This window comes from Cavia porcellus, unplaced genomic scaffold (assembly GCF_034190915.1).
Source record: "Cavia porcellus strain 051 isolate PalLab524CR breed Dunkin Hartley unplaced genomic scaffold, mCavPor4.1 scaffold_26, whole genome shotgun sequence".
NCBI lineage: Eukaryota > Metazoa > Chordata > Mammalia > Rodentia > Caviidae > Cavia > Cavia porcellus.
The window spans coordinates 25,883,895-25,900,724 of record NW_026947509.1 but is presented as its reverse complement, the minus strand read 5'-3'; the positions used below and the strand labels follow the sequence as shown (position 1 = coordinate 25,900,724).

General features: G+C 67.1%; 5 non-coding genes across 5 annotated transcripts; all 5 read right to left on the bottom strand.

Moving 5' to 3' along the window:
• Positions 1-1,997: 1,997 nt before the first annotated feature.
• Trnay-gua (transfer RNA tyrosine (anticodon GUA)) lies at positions 1,998-2,091 on the bottom strand. Its single transcript has 2 exons — positions 2,055-2,091; positions 1,998-2,033 (listed from the first exon to the last, which is right to left on the bottom strand). It is a non-coding gene; the product is annotated as a tRNA-Tyr (tRNA).
• Positions 2,092-5,089: 2,998 nt separating this feature from the next.
• On the bottom strand, positions 5,090-5,183 carry Trnay-gua (transfer RNA tyrosine (anticodon GUA)). Its single transcript has 2 exons — positions 5,147-5,183; positions 5,090-5,125 (listed from the first exon to the last, which is right to left on the bottom strand). It is a non-coding gene; the product is annotated as a tRNA-Tyr (tRNA).
• A 3,009-nt stretch (positions 5,184-8,192) lies between these two features.
• Positions 8,193-8,286, bottom strand: Trnay-gua (transfer RNA tyrosine (anticodon GUA)). The gene is made up of 2 exons: positions 8,250-8,286; positions 8,193-8,228 (listed from the first exon to the last, which is right to left on the bottom strand). It is a non-coding gene; the product is annotated as a tRNA-Tyr (tRNA).
• Positions 8,287-11,298: 3,012 nt separating this feature from the next.
• Trnay-gua (transfer RNA tyrosine (anticodon GUA)) lies at positions 11,299-11,392 on the bottom strand. The gene is made up of 2 exons: positions 11,356-11,392; positions 11,299-11,334 (listed from the first exon to the last, which is right to left on the bottom strand). It is a non-coding gene; the product is annotated as a tRNA-Tyr (tRNA).
• A 3,020-nt stretch (positions 11,393-14,412) lies between these two features.
• Trnay-gua (transfer RNA tyrosine (anticodon GUA)) lies at positions 14,413-14,506 on the bottom strand. The gene is made up of 2 exons: positions 14,470-14,506; positions 14,413-14,448 (listed from the first exon to the last, which is right to left on the bottom strand). It is a non-coding gene; the product is annotated as a tRNA-Tyr (tRNA).
• Between the last annotated feature and the right edge of the window lie 2,324 nt (positions 14,507-16,830).

The following is a 16,830-nucleotide window of genomic DNA, read 5'->3' as shown; positions in this document are numbered from 1 at the left end:
GTGGCGGCCACCCTCAGGCACCGCTGGCCGCCTGCGTCCTCCACCCAGCTAGCTCATCCCCCAGTCCCCTTGCCCGCCCCAAAGGCACGGGAGCCCGTCCAGCCAAGGCCCAGGCTTGCGCCTCGGGCCAGTGCTCACCGGGCTCCCGCGTGGCAGGCACGCAGAGCTGGCCGTGGCCTCTCCCCCACTGCTGAGCGGTGACATCCGCCTCAAGCAAAGGACGCTCCACAGCGCGTCCCCGGGCACCCCTGTCTACTCAAGGTGAACTGTCATGCCCTGTGCCTTGGTGAGCCTGAGGTGGGGGCGGTGGGGACAGCGGCCGGCCGGGGCCTCTGCAGACGAGGAGGCCAAGAGGCCTGCAGCCCCACGTGTCGCAGTCTCCTCTGCACAGAGCCCTTTGCACGAGCGGGACTGGGCACCGCCAGAGAGCAGTGAGGCCCCCACCTCCCTCCATTCCCCCAAGGAGCCCAAGCACGCCCAGACACGCCAGCACAAACTCGCACACAGACACACGGGCACACACACACACACATACCCATAAGCGTGGGCACGCACACGTACGTACACACACACACACACACACACACTCACACCCCGAGAAGAGAAACGTGGAGGGCCTTTCCGGGCTCCTCAGACATCTGGGCACCAAAGGCAGGAAGCCGCTCACACCCTCCAGGCAGGTTGTGCCACGCTTAAGGCTTACACTCTCTCCGGCTCAGCCCACGCTTTTTCCCCCTCTGCCACAGGCACACAGACACCTTCCTCATCTGGGGTCCCTGGAGCTCTTGCCAAATCTCTGCATTTGCTGTCTGCCCCCTCAGCTCATCTGCTTAGCCCTCAGCTCGGGGGCAGGCCGATGGGACTAGGGGATTGTATCCCCTTCCCACCGAGCTCTCAGGGAGCCTTGCTCTTCCAGAGACTTCCCCTAACAGTATGGTGGCGGCCTCCGGAAGTGGTGGGAAGACTGGAACGAGGTGAGGCACGAGAGGCTGGGGACCTTAGGCAGGGCAAGCCAACTGCCATCTCCAGCCAGGAGGCCACCGGAAACACATGTCAGCCCTCCGTCCATCTCTGCCACCATCATCCGGAATGAAGCAAGCATGGGCCTCCTGGCCCAGCACCCGGAGACTTCATACCAAATGCAGCTAGATCCATAGGCACACTTCAGAAGAATCACAAGGAGAGAGAGACACACGCAGAGAGAGAAAGAGACAGAGAGAGAGAGAAAGAGACAGACAGACAGACAGACAGACAGACAGAGAGACCCAGAGACAGAGAGACAGGGAAACAGAGAATGAAAGAGAGTGAGAGTGAGAACGAAAACTAGCCCGAGAGCTGGACAGAGATCCACACAGGAAGGCAGCAAGACCCAAACCCAGGGTGAGGGCCAGAGGGAGACAGATAGGGTGTGTGGAGCAGCGCAGCCTGGGCAATTGGAAGCAGTGGGAGACAGAGGCAGCAAGAGATGGCTCCTTGGTGTGTGGAAGGAGGGAGGCGGGAGGCAGGGGTGTGGAGTGGAGCAGGCAGGGTGAGGGGCGTGCCAGGTGGGTCCACCCCTGGGCTGTGTGGCGCAGGTGGGCGCGCGGTGTGCAGGGCCAGTTGGCGTGTCCGGAGAGCTGGAGGGTCTGAGGTGGCAGAAGGCTGCAGCGTAGAGCAAAGTGGCGGAGCCGGAGGGCATGTGGAGGGTGCAAGGGGAGGCGGCCTCCCCTCGGGCTAAAATGAAAAGAGCGGGTCTGGAGCTTGTGTGTGTGTGTGTGTGTGTGTGTGTTTGCGCTCTGGTGGTGGCTGGCCTGGCCCAGCGAGTGTGCCTCCGGATGGGGCAAAGGCGCAGATGCCTCAGCAGGGGAGGAGGCGACAGGCGGCTTCCCCAGGGGTCCGTGGGTGCAGCTCGCGCCAGGAAGCCGGGGTGGCGGTGTCCGGAGCGCTGGGTGAGAGTGGGCAGGCAGGGCGCCGCGCCGCGCCGCGCCGCGGGTGTGCGCGCAAAAGCGTCAGGCACGTCCTTCGAGCCGGAATCGAACCAGCGACCTAAGGATGTCCACAGATGGCTGTTGGGGCTACAGTCCTCCGCTCTACCAGCTGAGCTATCGAAGGGTGCACGTCTCCGGGGCCTGGGCGCGCGGTTTTCCGGAGCCCAGGGAGGCCGAGGCCCCGGAAGGCCAGAGGTCCGCGGGCCTGGGACTGGGAGTGGGAGTGGGCAGCCAGCCGGGAGACTGGAGCCCGGGTGTGGCTCTGCTTTGCGGGCGGAGCCCAGCCCGGGGGCGAAGCGGTTGCGGCAGCCGGGGCGGGCACCGGGGCGGGCACCGGGGCGGGCGGGCAGTGCGTCTGTGATTGAGTGGGTGGCATCCGCGCCCACGGCCTCGGCCCTCTTGCCCGTCGTGGCCTCTCGCTGTGGCCCGGCGTGCGGGATGCCCGCGCCGCCCGGGTGGTCTGAAAGCTGCGGTGGAGCCCCGAGTGCACGGCTCGGGTCGGTGCACCGGGGTGTGCCGGGGTGGGCCGGGGTGGGCTGGAGGAGGGCGGCGACAGGGGAGGGCAGCGGGAGATCCGGCCTGGGCGGCCGGCAGGCGACCTCCAAGGGCAGAGGCGCAGCAGCCAGGCCACGCCACGGGGTCCGGCTGAGGTCCCTGTCGGGGCGCCAGCCGGAAGCACCTGGATTCCCCCACCCTCCGCGCCACGGCTGCGCCCCCGGTGGCGGGAGACGGTGGCCCTGGGGCTTGGCCCGGACTCTCAGAGGCCCCCGCAGACAGGACGGCGACAGGGGTCCACAGGCAGGCCAGCCCAGGAGGGGTGGGGTGCGGGCATGGCTGCAGCCTCTGCCACGCCCGCCCCGGCGGGACTCCCCTGGCAGAGGGGCGGGAGGGCGCAACTCCATGGCTTCCCGAGGGGCCCAGGCCGCAAGAGAACATGCCCACTGCGGGGTCCGGTTCGGATCCCCGCCCAGGCGCCCACCGAGGCCTTGCCACAGGTTTCTGTGTGCTGCGTGCCCAGCGCCCCCGAACGTTGGCTCTGCTGGCCGCCCAGACGGAGACCCACAGTCGGGGTCGGGAGTCGGGTGGGCAGCTGCCAGCGGCTCGCACCGAGGCCAGGCATCCTCCACTGGGGTGGCGGCCACCCTCAGGCACCGCTGGCCGCCTGCGTCCTCCACCCAGCTAGCTCATCCCCCAGTCCCCTTGCCCGCCCCAAAGGCCCGGGAGCCCGTCCAGCCAAGGCCCAGGCTTGCGCCTCGGGCCAGTGCTCACCGGGCTCCCGCGTGGCAGGCACGCAGAGCTGGCCGTGGCCTCTCCCCCACTGCTGAGCGGTGACATCCGCCTCAAGCAAAGGACGCTCCACAGCGCGTCCCCGGGCACCCCTGTCTACTCAAGGTGAACTGTCATGCCCTGTGCCTTGGTGAGCCTGAGGTGGGGGCGGTGGGGACAGCGGCCGGCCGGGGCCTCTGCAGACGAGGAGGCCAAGAGGCCTGCAGCCCCACGTGTCGCAGTCTCCTCTGCACAGAGCCCTTTGCACGAGCGGGACTGGGCACCGCCAGAGAGCAGTGAGGCCCCCACCTCCCTCCATTCCCCCAAGGAGCCCAAGCACGCCCAGACACGCCAGCACAAACTCGCACACAGACACACGGGCACACACACACACATACCCATAAGCGTGGGCACGCACACGTACGTACACACACACACACACACACACACACACACCCCGAGAAGAGAAACGTGGAGGGCCTTTCCGGGCTCCTCAGACATCTGGGCACCAAAGGCAGGAAGCCGCTCACACCCTCCAGGCAGGTTGTGCCACGCTTAAGGCTTACACTCTCTCCGGCTCAGCCCACGCTTTTTCCCCCTCTGCCACAGGCACACAGACACCTTCCTCATCTGGGGTCCCTGGAGCTCTTGCCAAATCTCTGCATTTGCTGTCTGCCCCCTCAGCTCATCTGCTTAGCCCTCAGCTCGGGGGCAGGCCGATGGGACTAGGGGATTGTATCCCCTTCCCACCGAGCTCTCAGGGAGCCTTGCTCTTCCAGAGACTTCCCCTAACAGTATGGTGGCGGCCTCCGGAAGTGGTGGGAAGACTGGAACGAGGTGAGGCACGAGAGGCTGGGGACCTTAGGCAGGGCAAGCCAACTGCCATCTCCAGCCAGGAGGCCACCGGAAACACATGTCAGCCCTCCGTCCATCTCTGCCACCATCATCCGGAATGAAGCAAGCATGGGCCTCCTGGCCCAGCACCCGGAGACTTCATACCAAATGCAGCTAGATCCATAGGCACACTTCAGAAGAATCACAAGGAGAGAGAGACACACGCAGAGAGAGAAAGAGACAGAGAGAGAGAGAAAGAGACAGACAGACAGACAGAGAGACCCAGAGACAGAGAGACAGGGAAACAGAGAATGAAAGAGAGTGAGAGTGAGAACAAAAACTAGCCCGAGAGCTGGACAGAGATCCACACAGGAAGGCAGCAAGACCCAAACCCAGGGTGAGGGCCAGAGGGAGACAGATAGGGTGTGTGGAGCAGCGCAGCCTGGGCAATTGGAAGCAGTGGGAGACAGAGGCAGCAAGAGATGGCTCCTTGGTGTGTGGAAGGAGGGAGGCGGGAGGCAGGGGTGTGGAGTGGAGCAGGCAGGGTGAGGGGCGTGCCAGGTGGGTCCACCCCTGGGCTGTGTGGCGCAGGTGGGCGCGCGGTGTGCAGGGCCAGTTGGCGTGTCCGGAGAGCTGGAGGGTCTGAGGTGGCAGAAGGCTGCAGCGTAGAGCAAAGTGGCGGAGCCGGAGGGCATGTGGAGGGTGCAAGGGGAGGCGGCCTCCCCTCGGGCTAAAATGAAAAGAGCGGGTCTGGAGCTTGTGTGTGTGTGTGTGTGTGTTTGCGTGTGTGTGTTTGCGCTCTGGTGGTGGCTGGCCTGGCCCAGCGAGTGTGCCTCCGGATGGGGCAAAGGCGCAGATGCCTCAGCAGGGGAGGAGGCGACAGGCGGCTTCCCCAGGGGTCCGTGGGTGCAGCTCGAGCCAGGAAGCCGGGGTGGCGGGGTCCGGAGCGCTGGGTGAGAGTGGGCAGGCAGGGCGCCGCGCCGCGCCGCGCCGCGGGTGTGCGCGCAAAAGCGTCAGGCACGTCCTTCGAGCCGGAATCGAACCAGCGACCTAAGGATGTCCACAGATGGCTGTTGGGGCTACAGTCCTCCGCTCTACCAGCTGAGCTATCGAAGGGTGCACGTCTCCGGGGCCTGGGCGCGCGGTTTTCCGGAGCCCAGGGAGGCCGAGGCCCCGGAAGGCCAGAGGTCCGCGGGCCTGGGACTGGGAGTGGGAGTGGGCAGCCAGCCGGGAGACTGGAGCCCGGGTGTGGCTCTGCTTTGCGGGCGGAGCCCAGCCCAGGGGCGAAGCGGTTGCGGCAGCCGGGGCGGGCACCGGGGCGGGCACCGGGGCGGGCACCGGGGCGGGCGGGCAGTGCGTCTGTGATTGAGTGGGTGGCATCCGCGCCCACGGCCTCGGCCCTCTTGCCCGTCGTGGCCTCTCGCTGTGGCCCGGCGTGCGGGATGCCCGCGCCGCCCGGGTGGTCTGAAAGCTGCGGGGGAGCCCCGAGTGCACGGCCCGGGTCGGTGCGCCGGGGTGGGCCGGGGTGGGCCGGGGTGGGCTGGAGGAGGGCGGCGACAGGGGAGGGCAGCGGGAGATCCGGCCTGGGCGGCCAGCAGGCGACCTCCAAGGGCAGAGGCGCAGCAGCCAGGCCACGCCACGGGGTCCGGCTGAGGTCCCTGTCGGGGCGCCAGCCGGAAGCACCTGGATTCCCCCACCCTCCGCGCCACGGCTGCGCCCCCGGTGGCGGGAGACGGTGGCCCTGGGGCTTGGCCCGGACTCTCAGAGGCCCCCGCAGACAGGACGGCGACAGGGGTCCACAGGCAGGCCAGCCCAGGAGGGGTGGGGTGCGGGCATGGCTGCAGCCTCTGCCACGCCCGCCCCGGCGGGACTCCCCTGGCAGAGGGGCGGGAGGGCGCAACTCCATGGCTTCCCGAGGGGCCCAGGCCGCAAGAGAACATGCCCACTGCGGGGTCCGGTTCGGATCCCCGCCCAGGCGCCCACCGAGGCCTTGCCACAGGTTTCTGTGTGCTGCGTGCCCAGCGCCCCCGAACGTTGGCTCTGCTGGCCGCCCAGACGGAGACCCACAGTCGGGGTCGGGGGTCGGGTGGGCAGCTGCCAGCGGCTCGCACCGAGGCCAGGCATCCTCCACTGGGGTGGCGGCCACCCTCAGGCACCGCTGGCCGCCTGCGTCCTCCACCCAGCTAGCTCATCCCCCAGTCCCCTTGCCCGCCCCAAAGGCACGGGAGCCCGTCCAGCCAAGGCCCAGGCTTGCGCCTCGGGCCAGTGCTCACCGGGCTCCCGCGTGGCAGGCACGCAGAGCTGGCCGTGGCCTCTCCCCCACTGCTGAGCGGTGACATCCGCCTCAAGCAAAGGACGCTCCACAGCGCGTCCCCGGGCACCCCTGTCTACTCAAGGTGAACTGTCATGCCCTGTGCCTTGGTGAGCCTGAGGTGGGGGCGGTGGGGACAGCGGCCGGCCGGGGCCTCTGCAGACGAGGAGGCCAAGAGGCCTGCAGCCCCACGTGTCGCAGTCTCCTCTGCACAGAGCCCTTTGCACGAGCGGGACTGGGCACCGCCAGAGAGCAGTGAGGCCCCCACCTCCCTCCATTCCCCCAAGGAGCCCAAGCACGCCCAGACACGCCAGCACAAACTCGCACACAGACACACGGGCACACACACACACATACCCATAAGCGTGGGCACGCACACGTACGTACACACACACACACACACCCCGAGAAGAGAAACGTGGAGGGCCTTTCCGGGCTCCTCAGACATCTGGGCACCAAAGGCAGGAAGCCGCTCACACCCTCCAGGCAGGTTGTGCCACGCTTAAGGCTTACACTCTCTCCGGCTCAGCCCACGCTTTTTCCCCCTCTGCCACAGGCACACAGACACCTTCCTCATCTGGGGTCCCTGGAGCTCTTGCCAAATCTCTGCATTTGCTCTCTGCCCCCTCAGCGCATCTGCTTAGCCCTCAGCTCGGGGGCAGGCCGATGGGACTAGGGGATTGTATCCCCTTCCCACCGAGCTCTCAGGGAGCCTTGCTCTTCCAGAGACTTCCCCTAACAGTATGGTGGCGGCCTCCGGAAGTGGTGGGAAGACTGGAACGAGGTGAGGCACGAGAGGCTGCGGACCTTAGGCAGGGCAAGCCAACTGCCATCTCCAGCCAGGAGGCCACCGGAAACACATGTCAGCCCTCCGTCCATCTCTGCCACCATCATCCGGAATGAAGCAAGCATGGGCCTCCTGGCCCAGCACCCGGAGACTTCATACCAAATGCAGCTAGATCCATAGGCACACTTCAGAAGAATCACAAGGAGAGAGAGACACACGCAGAGAGAGAAAGAGACAGAGAGAGAGAGAAAGAGACAGACAGACAGACAGACAGACAGACAGACAGAGAGACCCAGAGACAGAGAGACAGGGAAACAGAGAATGAAAGAGAGTGAGAGTGAGAACAAAAACTAGCCCGAGAGCTGGACAGAGATCCACACAGGAAGGCAGCAAGACCCAAACCCAGGGTGAGGGCCAGAGGGAGACAGATAGGGTGTGTGGAGCAGCGCAGCCTGGGCAATTGGAAGCAGTGGGAGACAGAGGCAGCAAGAGATGGCTCCTTGGTGTGTGGAAGGAGGGAGGCGGGAGGCAGGGGTGTGGAGTGGAGCAGGCAGGGTGAGGGGCGTGCCAGGTGGGTCCACCCCTGGGCTGTGTGGCGCAGGTGGGCGCGCGGTGTGCAGGGCCAGTTGGCGTGTCCGGAGAGCTGGAGGGTCTGAGGTGGCAGAAGGCTGCAGCGTAGAGCAAAGTGGCGGAGCCGGAGGGCATGTGGAGGGTGCAAGGGGAGGCGGCCTCCCCTCGGGCTAAAATGAAAAGAGCGGGTCTGGAGCTTGTGTGTGTGTGTGTGTGTGTTTGCGTGTGTGTGTTTGCGCTCTGGTGTTGGCTGGCCTGGCCCAGCGAGTGTGCCTCCGGATGGGGCAAAGGCGCAGATGCCTCAGCAGGGGAGGAGGCGACAGGCGGCTTCCCCAGGGGTCCGTGGGTGCAGCTCGAGCCAGGAAGACGGGGTGGCGGGGTCCGGAGCGCTGGGTGAGAGTGGGCAGGCAGGGCGCCGCGCCGCGCCGCGGGTGTGCGCGCAAAAGCGTCAGGCACGTCCTTCGAGCCGGAATCGAACCAGCGACCTAAGGATGTCCACAGATGGCTGTTGGGGCTACAGTCCTCCGCTCTACCAGCTGAGCTATCGAAGGGTGCACGTCTCCGGGGCCTGGGCGCGCGGTTTTCCGGAGCCCAGGGAGGCCGAGGCCCCGGAAGGCCAGAGGTCCGCGGGCCTGGGACTGGGAGTGGGAGTGGGCAGCCAGCCGGGAGACTGGAGCCCGGGTGTGGCTCTGCTTTGCGGGCGGAGCCCAGCCCAGGGGCGAAGCGGTTGCGGCAGCCGGGGCGGGCACCGGGGCGGGCACCGGGGCGGGCGGGCAGTGCGTCTGTGATTGAGTGGGTGGCATCCGCGCCCACGGCCTCGGCCCTCTTGCCCGTCGTGGCCTCTCGCTGTGGCCCGGCGTGCGGGATGCCCGCGCCGCCCGGGTGGTCTGAAAGCTGCGGGGGAGCCCCGAGTGCACGGCCCGGGTCGGTGCGCCGGGGTGGGCCGGGGTGGGCCGGGGTGGGCTGGAGGAGGGCGGCGACAGGGGAGGGCAGCGGGAGATCCGGCCTGGGCGGCCAGCAGGCGACCTCCAAGGGCAGAGGCGCAGCAGCCAGGCCACGCCACGGGGTCCGGCTGAGGTCCCTGTCGGGGCGCCAGCCGGAAGCACCTGGATTCCCCCACCCTCCGCGCCACGGCTGCGCCCCCGGTGGCGGGAGACGGTGGCCCTGGGGCTTGGCCCGGACTCTCAGAGGCCCCCGCAGACAGGACGGCGACAGGGGTCCACAGGCAGGCCAGCCCAGGAGGGGTGGGGTGCGGGCATGGCTGCAGCCTCTGCCACGCCCGCCCCGGCGGGACTCCCCTGGCAGAGGGGCGGGAGGGCGCAACTCCATGGCTTCCCGAGGGGCCCAGGCCGCAAGAGAACATGCCCACTGCGGGGTCCGGTTCGGATCCCCGCCCAGGCGCCCACCGAGGCCTTGCCACAGGTTTCTGTGTGCTGCGTGCCCAGCGCCCCAGAACGTTGGCTCTGCTGGCCGCCCAGACGGAGACCCACAGTCGGGGTCGGGGGTCGGGTGGGCAGCTGCCAGCGGCTCGCACCGAGGCCAGGCATCCTCCACTGGGGTGGCGGCCACCCTCAGGCACCGCTGGCCGCCTGCGTCCTCCACCCAGCTAGCTCATCCCCCAGTCCCCTTGCCCGCCCCAAAGGCACGGGAGCCCGTCCAGCCAAGGCCCAGGCTTGCGCCTCGGGCCAGTGCTCACCGGGCTCCCGCGTGGCAGGCACGCAGAGCTGGCCGTGGCCTCTCCCCCACTGCTGAGCGGTGACATCCGCCTCAAGCAAAGGACGCTCCACAGCGCGTCCCCGGGCACCCCTGTCTACTCAAGGTGAACTGTCATGCCCTGTGCCTTGGTGAGCCTGAGGTGGGGGCGGTGGGGACAGCGGCCGGCCGGGGCCTCTGCAGACGAGGAGGCCAAGAGGCCTGCAGCCCCACGTGTCGCAGTCTCCTCTGCACAGAGCCCTTTGCACGAGCGGGACTGGGCACCGCCAGAGAGCAGTGAGGCCCCCACCTCCCTCCATTCCCCCAAGGAGCCCAAGCACGCCCAGACACGCCAGCACAAACTCGCACACAGACACACGGGCACACACACACACATACCCATAAGCGTGGGCACGCACACGTACGTACACACACACACACACACACACACACACACACACCCCGAGAAGAGAAACGTGGAGGGCCTTTCCGGGCTCCTCAGACATCTGGGCACCAAAGGCAGGAAGCCGCTCACACCCTCCAGGCAGGTTGTGCCACGCTTAAGGCTTACACTCTCTCCGGCTCAGCCCACGCTTTTTCCCCCTCTGCCACAGGCACACAGACACCTTCCTCATCTGGGGTCCCTGGAGCTCTTGCCAAATCTCTGCATTTGCTGTCTGCCCCCTCAGCGCATCTGCTTAGCCCTCAGCTCGGGGGCAGGCCGATGGGACTAGGGGATTGTATCCCCTTCCCACCGAGCTCTCAGGGAGCCTTGCTCTTCCAGAGACTTCCCCTAACAGTATGGTGGCGGCCTCCGGAAGTGGTGGGAAGACTGGAACGAGGTGAGGCACGAGAGGCTGCGGACCTTAGGCAGGGCAAGCCAACTGCCATCTCCAGCCAGGAGGCCACCGGAAACACATGTCAGCCCTCCGTCCATCTCTGCCACCATCATCCGGAATGAAGCAAGCATGGGCCTCCTGGCCCAGCACCCGGAGACTTCATACCAAATGCAGCTAGATCCATAGGCACACTTCAGAAGAATCACAAGGAGAGAGAGACACACGCAGAGAGAGAAAGAGACAGAGAGAGAGAGAAAGAGACAGACAGACAGACAGACAGACAGACAGAGAGACCCAGAGACAGAGAGACAGGGAAACAGAGAATGAAAGAGAGTGAGAGTGAGAACGAAAACTAGCCCGAGAGCTGGACAGAGATCCACACAGGAAGGCAGCAAGACCCAAACCCAGGGTGAGGGCCAGAGGGAGACAGATAGGGTGTGTGGAGCAGCGCAGCCTGGGCAATTGGAAGCAGTGGGAGACAGAGGCAGCAAGAGATGGCTCCTTGGTGTGTGGAAGGAGGGAGGCGGGAGGCAGGGGTGTGGAGTGGAGCAGGCAGGGTGAGGGGCGTGCCAGGTGGGTCCACCCCTGGGCTGTGTGGCGCAGGTGGGCGCGCGGTGTGCAGGGCCAGTTGGCGTGTCCGGAGAGCTGGAGGGTCTGAGGTGGCAGAAGGCTGCAGCGTAGAGCAAAGTGGCGGAGCCGGAGGGCATGTGGAGGGTGCAAGGGGAGGCGGCCTCCCCTCGGGCTAAAATGAAAAGAGCGGGTCTGGAGCTTGTGTGTGTGTGTGTGTGTTTGCGTGTGTGTGTTTGCGCTCTGGTGGTGGCTGGCCTGGCCCAGCGAGTGTGCCTCCGGATGGGGCAAAGGCGCAGATGCCTCAGCAGGGGAGGAGGCGACAGGCGGCTTCCCCAGGGGTCCGTGGGTGCAGCTCGCGCCAGGAAGCCGGGGTGGCGGTGTCCGGAGCGCTGGGTGAGAGTGGGCAGGCAGGGCGCCGCGCCGCGCCGCGCCGCGGGTGTGCGCGCAAAAGCGTCAGGCACGTCCTTCGAGCCGGAATCGAACCAGCGACCTAAGGATGTCCACAGATGGCTGTTGGGGCTACAGTCCTCCGCTCTACCAGCTGAGCTATCGAAGGGTGCACGTCTCCGGGGCCTGGGCGCGCGGTTTTCCGGAGCCCAGGGAGGCCGAGGCCCCGGAAGGCCAGAGGTCCGCGGGCCTGGGACTGGGAGTGGGAGTGGGCAGCCAGCCGGGAGACTGGAGCCCGGGTGTGGCTCTGCTTTGCGGGCGGAGCCCAGCCCGGGGGCGAAGCGGTTGCGGCAGCCGGGGCGGGCACCGGGGCGGGCACCGGGGCGGGCGGGCAGTGCGTCTGTGATTGAGTGGGTGGCATCCGCGCCCACGGCCTCGGCCCTCTTGCCCGTCGTGGCCTCTCGCTGTGGCCCGGCGTGCGGGATGCCCGCGCCGCCCGGGTGGTCTGAAAGCTGCGGGGGAGCCCCGAGTGCACGGCCCGGGTCGGTGCGCCGGGGTGGGCCGGGGTGGGCCGGGGTGGGCTGGAGGAGGGCGGCGACAGGGGAGGGCAGCGGGAGATCCGGCCTGGGCGGCCAGCAGGCGACCTCCAAGGGCAGAGGCGCAGCAGCCAGGCCACGCCACGGGGTCCGGCTGAGGTCCCTGTCGGGGCGCCAGCCGGAAGCACCTGGATTCCCCCACCCTCCGCGCCACGGCTGCGCCCCCGGTGGCGGGAGACGGTGGCCCTGGGGCTTGGCCCGGACTCTCAGAGGCCCCCGCAGACAGGACGGCGACAGGGGTCCACAGGCAGGCCAGCCCAGGAGGGGTGGGGTGCGGGCATGGCTGCAGCCTCTGCCACGCCCGCCCCGGCGGGACTCCCCTGGCAGAGGGGCGGGAGGGCGCAACTCCATGGCTTCCCGAGGGGCCCAGGCCGCAAGAGAACATGCCCACTGCGGGGTCCGGTTCGGATCCCCGCCCAGGCGCCCACCGAGGCCTTGCCACAGGTTTCTGTGTGCTGCGTGCCCAGCGCCCCCGAACGTTGGCTCTGCTGGCCGCCCAGACGGAGACCCACAGTCGGGGTCGGGGGTCGGGTGGGCAGCTGCCAGCGGCTCGCACCGAGGCCAGGCATCCTCCACTGGGGTGGCGGCCACCCTCAGGCACCGCTGGCCGCCTGCGTCCTCCACCCAGCTAGCTCATCCCCCAGTCCCCTTGCCCGCCCCAAAGGCACGGGAGCCCGTCCAGCCAAGGCCCAGGCTTGCGCCTCGGGCCAGTGCTCACCGGGCTCCCGCGTGGCAGGCATGCAGAGCTGGCCGTGGCCTCTCCCCCACTGCTGAGCGGTGACATCCGCCTCAAGCAAAGGACGCTCCACAGCGCGTCCCCGGGCACCCCTGTCTACTCAAGGTGAACTGTCATGCCCTGTGCCTTGGTGAGCCTGAGGTGGGGGCGGTGGGGACAGCGGCCGGCCGGGGCCTCTGCAGACGAGGAGGCCAAGAGGCCTGCAGCCCCACGTGTCGCAGTCTCCTCTGCACAGAGCCCTTTGCACGAGCGGGACTGGGCACCGCCAGAGAGCAGTGAGGCCCCCACCTCCCTCCATTCCCCCAAGGAGCCCAAGCACGCCCAGACACGCCAGCACAAACTCGCACACAGACACACGGGCACACACACACACATACCCATAAGCGTGGGCACGCACACGTACGTACACACACACACACACACACACACACACACACCCCGAGAAGAGAAACGTGGAGGGCCTTTCCGGGCTCCTCAGACATCTGGGCACCAAAGGCAGGAAGCCGCTCACACCCTCCAGGCAGGTTGTGCCACGCTTAAGGCTTACACTCTCTCCGGCTCAGCCCACGCTTTTTCCCCCTCTGCCACAGGCACACAGACACCTTCCTCATCTGGGGTCCCTGGAGCTCTTGCCAAATCTCTGCATTTGCTCTCTGCCCCCTCAGCGCATCTGCTTAGCCCTCAGCTCGGGGGCAGGCCGATGGGACTAGGGGATTGTATCCCCTTCCCACCGAGCTCTCAGGGAGCCTTGCTCTTCCAGAGACTTCCCCTAACAGTATGGTGGCGGCCTCCGGAAGTGGTGGGAAGACTGGAACGAGGTGAGGCACGAGAGGCTGGGGACCTTAGGCAGGGCAAGCCAACTGCCATCTCCAGCCAGGAGGCCACCGGAAACACATGTCAGCCCTCCGTCCATCTCTGCCACCATCATCCGGAATGAAGCAAGCATGGGCCTCCTGGCCCAGCACCCGGAGACTTCATACCAAATGCAGCTAGATCCATAGGCACACTTCAGAAGAATCACAAGGAGAGAGAGACACACGCAGAGAGAGAAAGAGACAGAGAGAGAGAGAAAGAGACAGACAGACAGACAGACAGACAGACAGACAGACAGAGAGACCCAGAGACAGAGAGACAGGGAAACAGAGAATGAAAGAGAGTGAGAGTGAGAACGAAAACTAGCCCGAGAGCTGGACAGAGATCCACACAGGAAGGCAGCAAGACCCAAACCCAGGGTGAGGGCCAGAGGGAGACAGATAGGGTGTGTGGAGCAGCGCAGCCTGGGCAATTGGAAGCAGTGGGAGACAGAGGCAGCAAGAGATGGCTCCTTGGTGTGTGGAAGGAGGGAGGCGGGAGGCAGGGGTGTGGAGTGGAGCAGGCAGGGTGAGGGGCGTGCCAGGTGGGTCCACCCCTGGGCTGTGTGGCGCAGGTGGGCGCGCGGTGTGCAGGGCCAGTTGGCGTGTCCGGAGAGCTGGAGGGTCTGAGGTGGCAGAAGGCTGCAGCGTAGAGCAAAGTGGCGGAGCCGGAGGGCATGTGGAGGGTGCAAGGGGAGGCGGCCTCCCCTCGGGCTAAAATGAAAAGAGCGGGTCTGGAGCTTGTGTGTGTGTGTGTGTGTGTTTGCGTGTGTGTGTTTGCGCTCTGGTGGTGGCTGGCCTGGCCCAGCGAGTGTGCCTCCGGATGGGGCAAAGGCGCAGATGCCTCAGCAGGGGAGGAGGCGACAGGCGGCTTCCCCAGGGGTCCGTGGGTGCAGCTCGAGCCAGGAAGCCGGGGTGGCGGTGTCCGGAGCGCTGGGTGAGAGTGGGCAGGCAGGGCGCCGCGCCGCGCCGCGCCGCGGGTGTGCGCGCAAAAGCGTCAGGCACGTCCTTCGAGCCGGAATCGAACCAGCGACCTAAGGATGTCCACAGATGGCTGTTGGGGCTACAGTCCTCCGCTCTACCAGCTGAGCTATCGAAGGGTGCACGTCTCCGGGGCCTGGGCGCGCGGTTTTCCGGAGCCCAGGGAGGCCGAGGCCCCGGAAGGCCAGAGGTCCGCGGGCCTGGGACTGGGAGTGGGAGTGGGCAGCCAGCCGGGAGACTGGAGCCCGGGTGTGGCTCTGCTTTGCGGGCGGAGCCCAGCCCGGGGGCGAAGCGGTTGCGGCAGCCGGGGCGGGCACCGGGGCGGGCACCGGGGCGGGCGGGCAGTGCGTCTGTGATTGAGTGGGTGGCATCCGCGCCCACGGCCTCGGCCCTCTTGCCCGTCGTGGCCTCTCGCTGTGGCCCGGCGTGCGGGATGCCCGCGCCGCCCGGGTGGTCTGAAAGCTGCGGGGGAGCCCCGAGTGCACGGCCCGGGTCGGTGCGCCGGGGTGGGCCGGGGTGGGCCGGGGTGGGCTGGAGGAGGGCGGCGACAGGGGAGGGCAGCGGGAGATCCGGCCTGGGCGGCCAGCAGGCGACCTCCAAGGGCAGAGGCGCAGCAGCCAGGCCACGCCACGGGGTCCGGCTGAGGTCCCTGTCGGGGCGCCAGCCGGAAGCACCTGGATTCCCCCACCCTCCGCGCCACGGCTGCGCCCCCGGTGGCGGGAGACGGTGGCCCTGGGGCTTGGCCTGGACTCTCAGAGGCCCCCGCAGACAGGACGGCGACAGGGGTCCACAGGCAGGCCAGCCCAGGAGGGGTGGGGTGCGGGCATGGCTGCAGCCTCTGCCACGCCCGCCCCGGCGGGACTCCCCTGGCAGAGGGGCGGGAGGGCGCAACTCCATGGCTTCCCGAGGGGCCCAGGCCGCAAGAGAACATGCCCACTGCGGGGTCCGGTTCGGATCCCCGCCCAGGCGCCCACCGAGGCCTTGCCACAGGTTTCTGTGTGCTGCGTGCCCAGCGCCCCCGAACGTTGGCTCTGCTGGCCGCCCAGACGGAGACCCACAGTCGGGGTCGGGGGTCGGGTGGGCAGCTGCCAGCGGCTCGCACCGAGGCCAGGCATCCTCCACTGGGGTGGCGGCCACCCTCAGGCACCGCTGGCCGCCTGCGTCCTCCACCCAGCTAGCTCATCCCCCAGTCCCCTTGCCCGCCCCAAAGGCACGGGAGCCCGTCCAGCCAAGGCCCAGGCTTGCGCCTCGGGCCAGTGCTCACCGGGCTCCCGCGTGGCAGGCACGCAGAGCTGGCCGTGGCCTCTCCCCCACTGCTGAGCGGTGACATCCGCCTCAAGCAAAGGACGCTCCACAGCGCGTCCCCGGGCACCCCTGTCTACTCAAGGTGAACTGTCATGCCCTGTGCCTTGGTGAGCCTGAGGTGGGGGCGGTGGGGACAGCGGCCGGCCGGGGCCTCTGCAGACGAGGAGGCCAAGAGGCCTGCAGCCCCACGTGTCGCAGTCTCCTCTGCACAGAGCCCTTTGCACGAGCGGGACTGGGCACCGCCAGAGAGCAGTGAGGCCCCCACCTCCCTCCATTCCCCCAAGGAGCCCAAGCACGCCCAGACACGCCAGCACAAACTCGCACACAGACACACGGGCACACACACACACACCCATAAGCGTGGGCACGCACACGTACGTACACACACACACACACACACACACACACACACACTCACACCCCGAGAAGAGAAACGTGGAGGGCCTTTCCGGGCTCCTCAGACATCTGGGCACCAAAGGCAGGAAGCCGCTCACACCCTCCAGGCAGGTTGTGCCACGCTTAAGGCTTACACTCTCTCCGGCTCAGCCCACGCTTTTTCCCCCTCTGCCACAGGCACACAGACACCTTCCTCATCTGGGGTCCCTGGAGCTCTTGCCAAATCTCTGCATTTGCTCTCTGTCCCCTCAGCTCATCTGCTTAGCCCTCAGCTCGGGGGCAGGCCGATGGGACTAGGGGATTGTATCCCCTTCCCACCGAGCTCTCAGGGAGCCTTGCTCTTCCAGAGACTTCCCCTAACAGTATCGTGGTGGCCTCCGGAAGTGGTGGGAAGACTGGAACGAGGTGAGGCACGAGAGGCTGGGGACCTTAGGCAGGGCAAGCCAACTGCCATCTCCAGCCAGGAGGCCACCGGAAACACATGTCAGCCCTCCGTCCATCTCTGCCACCATCATCCGGAATGAAGCAAGCATGGGCCTCCTGGCCCAGCACCCGGAGACTTCATACCAAATGCAGCTAGATCCATAGGCACACTTCAGAAGAATCACAAGGAGAGAGAGACACACGCAGAGAGAGAAAGAGACAGAGAGAGAGAGAAAGAGACAGACAGACAGACAGAGAGACTCAGAGACAGAGAGACAGGGAAACAGAGAATGAAAGAGAGTGAGAGTGAGAACGAAAA